This window comes from Phascolarctos cinereus, unplaced genomic scaffold (assembly GCF_003287225.1).
Source record: "Phascolarctos cinereus isolate Bilbo 61053 unplaced genomic scaffold, phaCin_HiC Scaffold_2;HRSCAF=192, whole genome shotgun sequence".
NCBI lineage: Eukaryota > Metazoa > Chordata > Mammalia > Diprotodontia > Phascolarctidae > Phascolarctos > Phascolarctos cinereus.
In genome coordinates this window covers 80972741-80989259 of record NW_027555625.1, presented here as the reverse complement: position 1 = coordinate 80989259, position 16519 = coordinate 80972741, and the positions used below count along the sequence as shown (strand labels likewise).

Genomic DNA, 16519 nt, shown 5'->3' with positions numbered 1-16519 from the left:
AGTACTGCAGATCCTCTTAAATGAAATTTATCCATACAAGAGAAAACAAGTAGATGGAGAATGCTTATGGTAAGACAATGATTGGTGGATGAATGGAGCCCTTATGGAACTGGACCGTAAATACATATCTCTCTAGAGCAGGCTCTGTAGACAAAGAGTAAGCTGGGTCCAGAATTGAGCAACAGGAAAGTGAGCTGGATTATTACATTTGGAAAATTATAGTCTTTTTTTTAATGACTCCCTCCTCTGCCCTTCTCGCTGAAACAAAAATCCATGTTTAAAAAAAAAATTTAAATGAACAAAAGTATATTTATCACTTCCCAACCCCATTGGAAAAACAAAAAACAAAACCGAGACACGAATACTTGTAACAAATATAATAAATATTCATAGTTAGGCAAAACAAATTCCCTTATTGGCCATATAAAAAATCTATATCTCATTCTGCACCCTGAACCTATCAACACTCGGTCAGGATGCAGAATCATGGATACCAATTGCATTGATCATTGTTCTTACAGCTTTCAAAATTCTTTGTTCTTACAGTGTTGTCTGCTGTGTCAATCATTCTCTTGGTTTTGTTCAATCCATTCTTCATCAGTTCATACACATCTTCAGAATTGTTCATTTTAATTTTTTTGATATTACAGTATAAACATGAAAACCCAAACTCCATTTAAGGAGCGAGCTCAGTTCAGAACATCTAATTTCTCACTCAACTGTACTGCTTGAGTATTTCTCTTACTGACTTCTTCACTATACCCCTATGTGGATTACTTTCTCTTCCGCCCTTTTCAGCCTCCTTTTGTATATAGTCTTACCCATTAGACTGTAAGACCCTGGAGGACAGGGGTTATCTTTCTTTTGCATTTGTATCCCCAGCGCTTAGCACAGTACCTGGCATGTAGTAGCTGCTTAATAAATGTGTATTGACTAGTGTCTATAAGTTTTTCTGGTTCTGTTCACTTCACTGGACCTAAATTCATACAAATCTTTCCATGGCTCTTTGAAATAACTTTTCCACTCATTTCTAACCCAACAATAATATTCCATTACATTCATGTACCAGTTTGTTCAGCTATTCCCCAGTTGATGGTCACCCCCTTAGTTTCCATTTCTTTCATATCACAAAAAGAGCTGCTATAAATATTGTTGTGCACATAGAATCTCCACTTTCTTTGCTCTCTTTGTGGGATAGGTCTGGCAGTGGTATAGCAGGGTCAAAGACAATTTTTTAAAAATTAATTTTTTTCAATGAACAGAAAATTATCTTCTATGATTTATAGATAAATGGAACCCTCATAGAACTGATCAATCAATTGAGAAAGCAAGAAAATGTGTATGCATGTTACAAGCACATATAGTCACACAAAACAAATTTCCACATTGGCCATGCCAAAAAGAAAAGTCTTAGTCAGCATTCTAAGTCCTCTTAGTGTAGCATTTTTCATCATGAGTCCTTTCTTTTCTCTTTAAACCTTCCTAGAGAGCCATCCTTCTTGGGTAGAATTTGTTTTGCATAGGGCCAGTTCCTACCTATCTCTTATTCCTCTCTTCCTTTCCCTTTCCCTCTTTAACATCCCCCTTTCTCTCCCATTTTCCTGTTAAGTATTTATCTGTACCCAACATATGTGCCTATGTATTTTTTACTCCTTTGACCAAGTCAGATTAGAGTGAGGTTCAAGTGTCTTCTGTTCTCTTCACTCCTTCCTCCTTGTTTGCATAAACTTTTTTCTATATCTTTCCTTTCTTTTTCATCTTTAGTTCATTCCTCTTGCCTTCCTTTTTTCCATTCTTTAAAAATCATCAGATTGGCTAAAATAATAGAGGGGGAAACTGACAAAGATAGGAGGGGATGTGGAAAAGTTGGGACACTAATTCTTGCTGGTGGAATTGTGAACTGATGCAATCATTTTGGAGAGCAATTTGGAATTATGCCCAAAGAGTTATTAAACTACCTAGACCCTGACGCAGCAATACTACTATTTGGTCTATTTTTGAAGATAATTAGGGGAAAAGGAAAAGAGTCTCTGTTCGAAAATGTTTATAGTAGCTCTCTTTGTGGGTGGCAAAGAACTGGAAATTGCAGAGATACCATCAGTTGGGGAATGGCTGAACGAGTTGTGGCATATGATTGTGATGGAATAATAGTGTGCTATAAGAAATGATGAACTCAATGATTTTAGAAAAACATGATCAGGGCAGCCGAGTGGCAGTGGAAAGAGCACCAGCCCTGAAGTCAGGAGGACCTGAGTTCAAATCTGGCCTCAAACCAAACACTTGACACTTGCTAGCTGTGTGACCTTGGGCAAGTCACTTAACCCCAATTGCCTTTAAAAAAAAGTGGAAAGACTTACATAAAATAATGAAAAGTGAAGTGAACAGCACCAAAAGATAGCAATATTGTTTTAAGAATGAGTTTGAATGAATAAGTTATTTTGACTATTGTAAATACCCAAGTTAACCGTAAAGGACATATGAAGAAAAATGCTATCTACATCTAGAGAAAGAACTGATAAATAGAAGTATACATACAATAATATATACCTATTTGTGTCTAATGGTAGCATCTCTAAGGCAGGGGAGAGGGAAGAAAAAAAGAAATTTACGTAATTTTGCTGTATATTTGAAAGGAACAGTAAGTTGTGCATAGTAGAATTTTCAGTTTAGTGTGCAATCATCTTTTCTGTTGTACTATGTTATGCAAATGCTTGTTTTATTCCATAAATTAAAAAAAAAATAACAGAACTACTCCCAGGCCCTCTGTCTAATTCCCTCTATGACAACCAATGATGATAGAAGTCTGAGAGGACATAAAAATGTAAATAGTTTATTCTCGCTTACTCCTGTATAACAACTCACTCATATTTTACCCTTTTTATGTTTCTCTTGATTCCTGTGTATTCCAAGGTTACAGCTCTGATCTTTTCATCAGAAATACTTGGACGTCTTCTATTTCATGAGAGATCCTTCATTTTTCTCCCTATGGGATTATGCTCAATTTTCCTGGGTAAGTTATTCTTGACTATAAGACCATATCCTTTGCTTTCTGGAAGGTTATATTCCAAGCTCTCTGTTTCTTTATAGTGGTGGCTGCAAAATTGTGTGGAAACTTGAGTTTAGCTCCTTGGTATTTGAATCCTTTCTTTTTGGCTACTTGCAGTATTTTTCATTTGATCTGAAAGCTCTAGATTTTGGTAATGATATTCTTGGGAGTTTTCATTTTAGGGTTTCTTTCAGGACATGACTTGTGGATTTCTTTCTGTTTCTATTTTGCCCTTTGGTTCTAAGAGATCTAGGCAGTTTTATGATTTCTTGAAATATGATGTCTTCGTTCTTTTTCTTTTTTTTTTTTTGATCATGTCTTTCAGGTAGTCATGTGATTCTTAAGTGATCTCTCCTCAATCTATTTTCTTGGTCAGTTTTTATACTATGAGATAACATATTTTCTTCTATGTTTCAGTATTTTGATTTTGTTTTAAAATTTCCTATGGTTTCATGGAGTCAGTGGCTTCTATTTGAGGAAGTTAGGTGATAACAGTGCATAAGAGTGCTGAACTTAGAGTTGGGAAGACTGGAGTTCAAATCTAGCCTCTTAGCTGTGTGACAGTGGGCAAGCCACTTAGGCTCAGTTTCCTCATCTATAAAATGTGAATAATAATATCTCACAGGGCTGCAATAAGCATCAAATGGAATGAAATGAGATAATGGATGTACAGTGCTTTGAAAATCTTAAAGCTTATGCCCAAAGGGTTATAAAACTCTGCATATTCTTGGACCTAACAGTACTATCTATATGCCAAAGAGATCAAAGACAAGGCAAAAGAACCTATATGTATAAAAATGTTTATAGCAGCTCTTGTTGTGGTGGCAAAGATTGGAAATTGAGGGGATGCCTATCAATTGGGGAATGGCTGGACAAGTTTTGGTATATTATTGTGATGGAATACTATTGTCCTGTAAGAAATGATGAGAATGATCAGTTTCAGAAAAACCTGGGAAATCTTATATGAACTGATGCAAAGTGAAGTGAGAAACCAGGAAAATATTGTGCACAGTAACAGCAATATTGCAATGATGATCAACTTACCTGCTTTAATCAATACAATGAGCTAAGACAGTTCCAAAGGACTCATGATGAAAATGTTATCTACCTCCAGAGAGAGAACTGATGAAATCTGAATGCAGATTAAAGCATACTTTTTAACTTTCTTTATTTTTCTTGTTTTTTTTTTGGTATGTGTTTCTTTTGCAATATGGCTAATGTGGAAATATGTTTTACATGATTTCACATATATAATTGATAATCTATTGCTTAATTTCTGAAGGGGTGGAGAGAAGTGGGAGGGAAGGAGAGATGTAGGAATTCAAAATTTAAAAAAAAATTAGAAAATTTTAAATGCACTTGGTTGATGTATAGCAAAATAAAAAATATTAACAATCCTAAAGCTCTGTATAAATGTTAGCTATCATGATGATGATGATGATGATGATGATGATATCCATCCAAAATTTTAGGCAGTTTTTGCTTGAATAAGGTTTTATTCTTCACCTATGAAGCTGGTAATTCTTTGTTCCATAACTCTCATTTCTTTTCATTTTTTCCCCCTAGGACTCTTTTTTCATTTATTTAAAAAAAAAAAACCTCTTTCTAAAGTCTTGCTTCATCCATTCCAGTAATTCTAGTTGAACTTGTACCCAGATTGTTTCTTTGGATCTGTCCTGGTAGATGTTTTAGAGTCATCCTTTTCTTTTAGGCTTGTGCCTTGAGCATTGCTGTCATAATATCTCTTGATGGTGCTATGCTATTTTTGTTTACTCATTCTTCTAACCCTTCATGTTAGGGGCAGGATCTGTGCATTTCTGAAAGGAATGTCTGATCCTGATTTTGCTTTCTTGGGGTATCAAGTGTTATGTTATTCCAGGATCTCAAGGGCAGCTCATGCTTCCACACCACAAAGTGATATGATCTAAGACAAAATCTGATCACTGTCCTCTTGGCCAGAGCTCAGCAAGCTCCTTTTCTAGTCTGAGCAATATGCCTTTAGGCTGGTCCCTGTTGGAATTCCAGTTGATTGTTCCTAGACTCAGCCACTATCAGCCTAGCTGGAAAACTCTTCTGGTCATAATGACAGAACTGCAAGTACTCCTTTGGTCTTGGATTCCTGTTCTAGTGATGCCATAGAAGCCTTCAGACTGGGCTAGAGACTGGAACTGAGACTACTCCACCCCTAGGGTCAGAGCCATACAGTTATTGCTAGTTTCTGAACTTGCTTTTAGCCCAGTATATGGTCAAGGGTCTAGGACCACACCTTATCTTAGAGTAGTACCTATACGCACAGGTCCCTTCAGTCTGGTTTGGACCTGTGATCCAGAACTGGGAGCAAAAGAGCTGCCAGGCAGCACCTATTCCTGAATCCTGCACCAGGTTGGGCCCCTTTATGCTAGATCTGAGACTTGTTCTTGTCTCTTCCTGAGCTCAAATTCTCCACTTACCCTCTCCTGGTCTGACCCTGCCCTCAGTGTCTGCAAACCTCCCTGTACTGCCCTGGGCTAGAAAAATGACTCACTGTGATTGGATTTCCTTGGATTTCAAGACTCAATACGTTGCAATTTTTAGATCTGTTGGATTGAGCTCAGCTATATATATATATATATTTTTTCTGTTACTCTACCATCTTGGCTGCACCTAAAAAAATCCAAACTCTTTTTTAAGCATTAGTGTGCAGTGAATGAATGTACCTGCTTCTCCTCAATGATGCCAGTATCATATTTCATTGTATTTAGTTACTTTTGCCAGAACATGATGGATAGAGTGCTAGGCTTGTAGTCAGGAAGACCTGAATTCAAAAGCTGCCTCAGACACTTATCAGGTGTGTGATCCTGGGCAAGTCACTTAACTTCTGTTTGCCGTAGTTTTATCATCTGTAAGATGAGGTTAATAATAACACCTACTGGCCAGGGTGGTTATGAGGATAAAATGAGTTGATATTGAAAAAGTGCTTTGCAAACCTTAAAGCACTATATAAATGCTAGCTACTATTAGTTTTATCATTATTATTTGATGAGTATGGAGCTAGAAGAGAGAATAAAAATTAATGGTGTGAAATTAACTCCAACTTTAGTTTTCTAAGCAAGTTATTGATTTTGAAAATTGTATATTGGTGAAAAAATTATATACTTATTAAAATAATTCCATACAGAAGTTCAACCAATGTAAATTAATTGGAAAATGAGACCAAAAGAGTCTAAAAAACACCTGTCAGTAAACATTTGACTTTCTTGCCAAATAAAAAGAGGTAAAAAACAAAGGCAATACCAGTTTAGAAGATAAACTCATCAATAGAGTCTTATGGAGGATAGTGGGAAGATAATGAGTTTAGTATTATAGATTTAGAGCTGGAAAAGGCACCTTATAGGTCATTAAGTTGACCTTTCTCATTTTATAGATGAGAAAACTGATGCAAAGAAATGTTGCCAAGGTCACATGGGAAGTAAATGTCTAAAGCAGGGTTTCAGCCCAGATCTTTCTAACCCTCCTATCCATCTGAGAGAAGCAGTGTAAAGTTAACACCAGTTTAGAGAAATCAGTCAGAGACCCAATTAAACAAATCATCCTGAGAGCATCCAATGAAACTAGGCAAATGATAGACAAAAGATAGAAAAGATCTGCAGTACTTTTAAAAAAGCAAACTTATTTCATCATCGAGAACAATAGAGCACATTTAAACCATAAAAATCAAAGTCCCTCATGCTCATCATGATGAAGTGAAAATGACATTGAGAAAATGAAGGTAAGAAAAGCAGCTGAACTAGATAAAGTTTATGCTGAGGAGGTCTGTGCTTCAGGCGACATAATGTTACATCTAAGGACTGATTCTCAAGTGAAGGAGAAAATGGTATTGAAGTTTTGTGAAAAATTTAGGCACCTACTGCTACAAAAAAGGTGCTGGACATCATTAATACATGATATATGCCTTATTTCCATCTAGATAAATTGTGAGAATAATAAACATGCATTGAGGATATCCTTAATGACGATATTTAAAAGGAACATGAGTTTGTTTTCACAAGCCATATCCCACAATTGCCATTATATAATTGACTTAATGTTGTAAAGGATATAAGATTCTGCTATGCTTCCCATATACAACAAAATATTAATAATATTTGTGGTAGCAAAATTATTGAAAACAAAATAGATTCGCGTTGTTTGGTGGATGGCTAAACAAATTGTGGTATATGATTATAATGGAGTATTAAGAAACAATGAATGTAAAGACAGAAAAATGTGGAAAGATTGGTGTTAATTGATGCAGAGTGAATTAAATAGAATCAGGAAAATAACATATACGATGACTATGACAATATAAATGGAAAGGATAACAATTTGTAATAGCTACTTACTAATGTTTAAAAATTTAGATGTAAATAACCACAAAACATGAAATTGAATATGTAATCGTAATGACCAAGCTTGATGCCAAAGAAGAGATAAGAAAATCCACTTCCCTCCTTTCTTTGCAGAGGTGAGGAGCTATGGACACGGAACACTGTGTATGCTCTCAGAGTTGGCTGGTATGTTGCTTGGCCTCTTTTCTTCCATCTTCCTTTTTTATTCTTTGTTATATAGGATGGTTCCCTGGGTAGATGAGAGGAGAGTGGTATATATGGAAATGAAACTAATTCAAAAACAAGACATGAAATTTAAAGTTTGTTGAAATAAGTGCTGTCTTCTATTGTTACATTTCCCTCTAACCACCCCCACCCCCAATTCCTGTCCCACACACTTTCAAGTCATTCCAATGAGATCATATTTACCATCTAGTACAGAAGTCAAGTTCAGGTTATTTATTGCCCCTCTGAGCCCATAGGCATTGTTCTCTACCCTATTATGTTATGTCCTCCTGGAAATTTCTTGGCTCTTCACTGCTATTTTATACCTGTTAGTAGGCATCATGGCATAGTAGGCATCAAGCTCATTAAGGAGACTTGGTTTCAAGTCCTGCTTCTGACATATACTGGCTAGGTGACCTTAACCAAGTCACTTAACTTCTTAGTGTCCCTGATGACTCTAAGGCTGTACATTGCAGAGAAAGTGCCAACTTGTATTGGTAGAGGGAATTTATCAGTAGAAGCTGCCAACACCAGTGAAATTTCAGGGCCCATAAAAAAATCATACCAATTGCCTTTCCTAGGAGCTACTTTTACAGTTTTATCTGAATACTTTTCTCCAGCTCCTTCAAATTTAAATTTAAATTTTTTGATTAAGTTGTTAGTCTTTCCAAATAGCTTATTCCTCATCCTTATGATCTAAATGCTTATTACTATTCAAGAGTCCATCATCATTTCATCTTAAGTCAGGGTCCATAAAACCAAATCCCATTTTTATTTTACACCAGCTATGTAGCCAGCTATTTCCTATACCCTTTATCTTCCAAAGTCATGACTTTCAGCTGGAAGAAAAGATAAAACTATCTCCTGTACCCCCAGATCCTTCAGTTTACTATGAGATTTAAAAGGTAGTGCCCCCTTCTACCTTTCTAGTCTTCTTACGCCTTACACACACATACCCCCACCCAACACTCTCTCTCTCTCTCTCTCTCTCTCTCTCTCTCTCTCTCTCTCTCTCTCTCTCTCTGTCTCCAATCTGGTGGCACCGGCTTCCTTGCTGGTCCTCTAATAAGAAAGTCTATCTCCTGACTCCAGGTATTTTAATTGGCTGTCCCCATAGATGAACTGTCTTTCCTCTTCTCTGAATACTAGCTTCTTTGGCTTCCTTCAAGTAAGTCCAAGCTAAAGTTCCACCTTCTATAAGAAGCCTTCCCAGTCCATATTAATCCTAATGCCTTTCCTCTGTTGATTATATCCAATTTATCCTGAATAGAACTGTGCATAGCTGTTTACATAATGTCTCCCCTATTAGACTGCAGCACTGATCACAGTTCCTGGAACAAAGTAGGCACTTAATAAATGTTTATTGATTGACTGATTAGAAGTCACTCATCACATACCAGGTTTCTAATAACAGTACCATTTATTCCCTTGTGAATCAACAGATGGGTTGGTGGACTATGATTTCAACAATTCTTTAGCTTCTCCACTGTGTGTTGAAGTTAGCATCCTGTCTCAGACTTGTACCCAATGGCTAGATCATCTGTCCAAGACAGTTGAGAACTGACTGTTGTAAAAATGAGGCTCAATAGGGTTTTGCCTTAAATGCTGGAAATAGCTTTAAAATTTATTTGGGAGAGGGAGAATTTAAATGAGGTGATCTTTATCAGGGTAATAAATTACTCTTCAGTATTAAGTTGGCATTTTGCCTTTTTCCATATGCTGGAATGTATAACCATATTTTATACTATTTCCTTTTTCCAGCTGGTTTTGAAGCAGATCTAGAAATATGTGTTGATAAAAAAAAATCTCTGAAATTATAGTAATTTATAATAATAAAGGACTTTCTTGTGTTTGGAAATATCCAATGGCTCAATTGGATGGTATGTAAATAATTAGGAAAACAAAGACGTTCTCTAGGGAACTAATTTGTCTAACTAGAAAATATCTGAGCAGAATTATTTCCTGCCAGGCATGATATTTTGCATTATATTTCAAACAGATGAATTCACTACAGGAAATAATTTGTTGTAGGATGTGAGATTCTATGAAATGTGCTTCATAGAGTGATATGAGAAGTCTATTTAAATATATTTCATTGAGATTTTTTTGTTTTTGCAATGTCTACATTTCCTCCTATGACCTTCTCCTCCCCACTCTCAGATAGATATGCCTTAGAGCAAAGACTATTTAAAAAGAAAAGTTTCAGAAAATTCAATCAATACATTGAAAAAAATCTGCCTATATGCAAAACTCCACATTTCTCAGTAAAGAAATGGGGGTAGGGGAAAGAGATATCTTCTTATACCTCTTCTTTGAGGCCATGCTTGTTCTTTACAATTTTGCAATATTCATTCTTTAAAAAATGTTTTTATTGATATCTTTTTGTTTTTAAAACATTATAGTTGTCTCAAGTATCTTTCCTCCTCCTACTCCCAGAAAGCCATCACATGTGACAAATGGTTGTTGTTGTTTTTTTTGGGTGGGGCAGTTGAGGTTAAGTGACTTGCCCAGAGTCATACAGGTAGTGAATGTTATGTGTCTGAGGCCGGATTTGAACTCTGGTCCTCCTGACTCCAGGGCCAGTGCTCTATCCACTGTGCCATCTAGATGCAAAGTAGCACTGCTGATCAATATATTGAAAAAATCTGAAAGCATGTATACTGTGTGATACCTGTGTACCTCCCACCTCCATGAAAGGGTGGGTTGGAGGTGTCTTTTCATATTTCTTCATTTGAGTCAGGCTTGAGATTTATAATTTTGTTACATTCCTCTTTTTTAAGTGTGTGGTTTTTCTTTCCATTAACATGTTTGTAGTCATGTTGTTTTCTTGGCTCTGCTTACTTCACTCTGAGTCAGTTCATGTAGATATTTGTACATTCCCCAATCAATGGGCTTATTTTCCAATTATTTGCTGTTACAAAAAGTGCTGCTATAAATATTTTAGCATATGTGGAGACTTTCTTCTTATCAATGGCTTCCTTGGAGTATATATACTCCATATATATGGAGTATAATGAGTCTGTGTTCAAAGAGTAAAGACATTTCGATCAATTATTTGCATAATTCAAAATTGCTTTCCAAAATGGTTGCATCATTTCACAGCTCCACTAACAATGTATTAGTATGTCTGTCATTCTACAACCCCTCCTATGTGGACTATTGCCATTATTTGTCATCTTTGCTAATATGCAGGGTGTGAAATAAAACCTCAGGATTATTTTGATGTTGATTTTTCTTATTGTTAGTGAACCTGGAGCATTCTTTCATATGTTTGTCTCTGCAGTTCTTCTTTTGAGAAGTTTATTCATACACATTGACCAGTTATCTATTGGGGAATGGCTATTATCATATATAGTTAATAATTGTTTACATATTTTGGATATCAAACCCTTGTCAGAGAAATTGGATGCAAAGATTTTATTCCCATTCAGCCACTTCCTTCTTATCCTAGGTACATTAATTTTGTCTCTGTAGAAGCTTTTCAATTTCACACAATCCAAGTAATCTATTTTCTCTTTTGTAGTTGCCTCTATCTCTTGTTTGATTAAGAATTCATCTTCTACCCATAGCTGCTTCTCTTCTAAAATTTTTAGAGTATAGTCTTTAATATTAAAGTTACGTATCAACTTAAAATGTTTTGTGAAATATGGTGTCAAGTGTTGGTCTAAGCCTAATGTCTGCCAGAATGCTTTCCAGTTTTTCCAGCAGCTTTTTTCAAATGAAGATTTTTTTTTTCTATGTAATTTATGTTTTCTACTTTGTATAGAAACACTGGGTATTTTAATATCTTTTTTCTTCTTCTGATTCTTCCTGTCAATGTTCCATTGATCTGTCTCTCTGTTTTATCTAGTACTAGATGGTTTTGATGACTACTGCTTTCTAATAGAGTTTGTGGTCCAGGAGTGAGGTCTATTCCTCCTTCTTTTAGTCATTTCTTTTGATGTTCTAGGTCTTTTGTTTTTCCAAATGAGTTTTGTTATTATTTTACCAAGTCCTATAAAGTAATCCCTTGATAATTTAATTGGATAGTATTAAAAGTGTAAATTAACTTTGGAAGTATTGTCATTTTTTATTATATTGGCATAGCCTAGCCAAGAGCTTTGAATACTCCTCCAGCTATTTAAATTGTTCTTTGTTTCTTTATGGAACACTTTGTAATTAAATCTACATAAGTCTTTTGTGCACTTCGGTAGGTAATATCCAGATGTTTTATGCATTTTGTAGTTATTTGAAATGAGTTTTCTCTTTCTATTTTTGCTTTGTGTGTTTTATTATTATTATTATATAGACATGCTATTGATCTTTTTAGGGTTTATTGTGTAGTCTGCAACTTTGTTGAAGGTATTAATTTTTTCAGTTATCTTTGCTGATTCCCTAAAATTTTCCAAGTAAATCATCATATCATCAGCAAACAGGGGTAGTTTTATCTTCTCTTTGCCAATCTTTATGCTTTTAATTTCCTTGTCTTGTCTTTTTGTTGTTGTTAGTATTTCCACGGCTGTATAAATAATAGTGGGGAAAGTGGGCAACCTTGCCTCACTCTTCTATAAATTTGACAGATTTCTGTGAATCTATCAAAACCAGGAGTTTTTTTTTTCTCTTTGGTAGTTCTTTTCCACCTATTTCTCTTCCTGAGATTGGTTTGTTTCAGATCTCTGTCTGGTCTTCTGATAGTTTAGATATTTTTTGTTTATTGAAGGTATGCTTCTATATCTTTTATGTCCTCAGTTTTGTTAGCATGTGTAATTGTGCATTTATGTTCTGGTTATTCTTTTTATTTCTCCTTATTTTGTTGTGACTTCGCATAGTTAATTTGCCATTTTATGCATATCATTTTATGTTCTCTTCATTTTAATTGATTAGTTAAAGGTTTGTCAATTTTATTAATCTTTTCAAAGATTGAGCTTAAATTTTATTGTTTCTGTTTTGTTTCTAATTTACCTACTTTTCATCTAATTCTTAATATCCACTCTTTTGTGTTTATTTTATTTTAGTTTGTTAGTTGATTTTCTATTTAAAAATGCATATTCATTTCATTAATCCTTTTTCCCTATTGTTAATATTTGTTTGCAGGGGTAGGATTTTACTCGACTAATTTAGCTACATTTCAGAAGTTTTGGCATGCAATTTAATCAATATCATTTTCACATAATTATTAATCATTTCTATGATTTGTTCTGTGACCCACTCATTATTTAAGATTTCATTGTTAAATGTCTACTTGGGTATTTGTCTTTTTTTTGTGGTCCCTAAACCAAGGATTGTTTTTATTGCTTTACGATTTATAAAAGATGTATCAACTATTTCTTTCTTTGTCCTTTTTTTTTTTGGCAATATCTCTGCACCTTCATAATATATGATCATTTTTCTGGTGGTATAGAGAAATATTTATATTCTTTTGCATTCCCCTTTAGAAGATGTCACAAGTCTTTTAGCTCTAGTTTCTCCAACAATTTGTTCAGTTCCGTATTTTCTCTTTTGTTTATTTTTATGTTAGACTTATCTGGCTTGAAGAGGGATATTGAAGTCTCCCATCACTATTGTATCACTCTCTGTGTCTTCTCATGGCTCAGGTAATGTTTCCTTTATTAATCTGGAACTAAAGAATTTAGAGCATATTGTCTATGGTTCCTTTTAGCATAACGTAGTTTCTTTATTTATCCTTTCTTATTTTTTGAATGTTTGTTTTTGCTTTGTCATATAGCATGATTGCAAGTCCTCCTTTTTTAAATTTACCTGATATATAGCAATTTTTTCCCATCACCTTGGTTTTATTTTGTATATGTCTTTGTTTTTTAAATGTGTTTCTTGTAAGCAATAGATTGTAAGGTTTTGTTTTCTTATCCAGTCAGTCACTTTTTTTCCATTTTATTGGATTGTTTAATCCATTAACATTTGAAGTAATGAGTTAGATTTAAGTTTTCATCTATTTGTCTCTAATATTGTTTTTTTTAAGTTACAATTTTCCCCTCCTCTGCTGTAACATAATACTATGTTTCTTCAGTTACTTTAGCTTAATCTTTTAGATTAATAGAGATGGCTCTATTCCCATTGTCTCTCTTCCCCTTACCCCTAATTCCCTCCCTCCCATTTGTAACACCTTTAACTTTGAGATTTTGCTTACTTGTTCCTTTTTTTTCCTTTTTTTTTTTTTGGTTATTTCTCCTTCCCTCCTTTCCCCCCCTATCAGTTGATTAAGTAGGTTCCTCCTTCTTCTTTTCCCCTCCAACTAGTCTTGTTCATTATTTTTTTTTAATTTAATTTTTTTTGTCTAGAAAGGATTTCTCTCACTCTCTACATTATCCATACTTTATTTCTGTCTATTCTAGACCCCCATCCTCTGGTTCATGAACTGCTGTAATAATCTAGTCTCTATTCTCTGTATTCCTCATGGAATCAAAACTTCAGAGGTATCCATTTCCAGCACTCCCCTCTAGAGGTTTCTGCCACTGCCTTATAGAGAATGCCCAGATAATCACCTTTTCCTCTGTACCTCACTTCTAGAATAATGCCAATTCCTATAGATGACAGAGAAGACACTGTACCATGGTAGGACCTTCTCCCCTTTAAACATGTCCTTGATTGTGCAACCCACCCCCCTGATCTATATTCTTACCCTGGTTCCCTTATTTTCCCTCTTTACCTCAAAATGTCCTTGCTGATTGAATGAGAGATTCCTCTCATTCCTCCAGGTGCTGTTACCCTCAGAAGTTCCAATCCCACTCCTCTCCCCACACCTGCAATGAAGGATGAGTAATTTTTACAAGCACCAAATCCCCCAGACTACATCCAGTACAAGATACTCATCTCCCTTCATAAAACATATCTCTTCACCCATAGAGCATTCGTCAATACAACCCTCTTCCACCATCAAAGGAAGGTCCTTCTCCTTTCCTCCTGCCTTTTTAATCCTCATCCCCTTCTCTTCACCCACTCCCCTGCAGGCTCTTCTCTTCCCAAGAGATCACAAAGATCTTCCCCTCATTGCTAGCTCTTAATTTGAACTGGCCATAGCATATACTCCCTATATCCCCATACTCCTTTTCACACACACCCCTTCCTACATCATGTACGCTTCTATTCTGTAAAACACTCTCATAAAAAACTGTGTAGGCAAGGCATTATCAGATTCTTTCCGTAATGCTTCAGGCCCACCTCTTCACTATTACTTTTATCTGACTCTAGCCTTAGAAAGAGGTCTCTTACTGGTCTCTCTGCTGTCATTCTGTTGCTGTTGCTGTCCTTGACTAATGCATTCATTCACTCCTCCTTAATTTTAGTTGTCTGTAATGTTTGAGAAGCAAATAATTTCTTCAGGTCTGGTTTTCTTTCTAAGAATGTTTCAAATACCTCTTTATTATTGAACATCAATCTTTTCAAATTTATGATTAAACTCAGATTTGCAGGGTATATAACCCTAGGCTGCATCCTGAGTTCTATTGCTCTTCAGAACACATTATTCCATTCCTTCCTATGTTTTCTCTTGGGTGCAGAATAGTTGTATGTTATTAAATTTTCATTTCCTTGGTATTTGAAAGTCTTTTTTTCCCCCCTGATTGCTTGCAGAGCTTATTGTTTCTGAATTTATTTGTTAAATTTAACCACTATGTGTCCTGAAGTTTGCAGCCTTTTTTTTTTCTGGAGGTGATTTGTGAATTCTTTTCATTGGAATTTCATTTTTTTGTGTTCAGAAGTTCTGAGCAGTTCTCTGGTATTATTTCTTGCATTATGGTGTCCAGGTTTTTTGAATTGTCATGTTCTTCTGAGAAATCTATGATCCTTAGGTTGTCTGTACACATCCTGTCTTTGAGATCAGTATATTTTGCCTTGATAGTGAGCATATTTTTTATGTTATTGTTTTTCACTTCTCTGTATTTGCATTCCCAATCATTTGTTCTTTTTTGTTTTGTTTCTTTGGTGAAACATTAATATAGATTCAATATTTTGCATTCTGCCCATTATTTTTTGCTGTGCAGGCCATAAATTGTGCTCTCATGATTCTCATTTTTCTTTTAAAAAAAACACTCAGGAACAGCAAATTATGGTTCCATGTTTTCCTTAAATTCCACAGGATCCTCTGTCTTATCAAATATTGGGTCATTTTCTTTTATTTTGCATTATTTATTCATAGATGTCTGAACTCATTCACTAGATTTGGAGACCATATTTCTTTCTGCTGTTAATGATTTCTCTACTGATTTTTCTGCTTATATTTGAAGTCTTTGAGTTTTCTTCTTCTTGGGATCTTTGGTAATTTCAGTCTTTCCCCCCATCTTTATTTTCCACTATTGCTTACTTTCTGAATCCCTCCCTGTTGGTGGTGGTTTCTCTGGGAGGTGGATCTTAAAGTATCTTAGCTTCCTCCCACACTGAGCAATTCATAGTTCTACAGCCTTGGTCTCTTCCCCGCTTTTGGGGTGATAACACTTCTTTTGGACTGGATTCTGGGCTCTTTCCCTTAGGCTTAGTAGAATGCCACACAATCCCACTTGTGTATACGCACGCACACACATACATATACACATACACATGCACACACGCACACACACATATGCACATGCACAGTCTTATCCCAATATCTTGTCCCACTCTCTGTGTTCCTCATTTCTCTGATCTGGCACCAGCAGTTCAGAGGGATGCCATCTACAGACTTTATTTCTGTGTCTTAGGTCTCTGATAGGCCTCTAGTATGAGAGGTATGTGGGATGACTGGTGTATAATAAGTGCTATATAGATGTTAGCTATTATTATAATCTTGAGCATGCAGTTAGATAGAATATTCACCTAGTTGTGCATATTTTAGATCCATTCTATTTCATTGGGATTCAGTAGCAACTGAAAATTTGTGGTTACTTTGGACCAGCATCCCTGTCCCAACACCAAGTTGGTGAACTGGCAGCTT

General features: G+C 35.4%; 1 long non-coding RNA gene across 1 annotated transcript in view; it reads left to right on the top strand.

Annotated features, from left to right (window-relative positions):
- LOC110193189 (uncharacterized) overlaps positions 1–16519 on the top strand; it is a 114109-nt gene that overhangs the window by 6872 nt on the left and 90718 nt on the right. The window contains exons 2-4 of the long non-coding RNA XR_013484546.1: positions 2911–3010; positions 7528–7578; positions 13115–13190. This is a non-coding gene — a long non-coding RNA (uncharacterized LOC110193189). The remainder of the gene's footprint in view (positions 1–2910; positions 3011–7527; positions 7579–13114; positions 13191–16519) is intronic.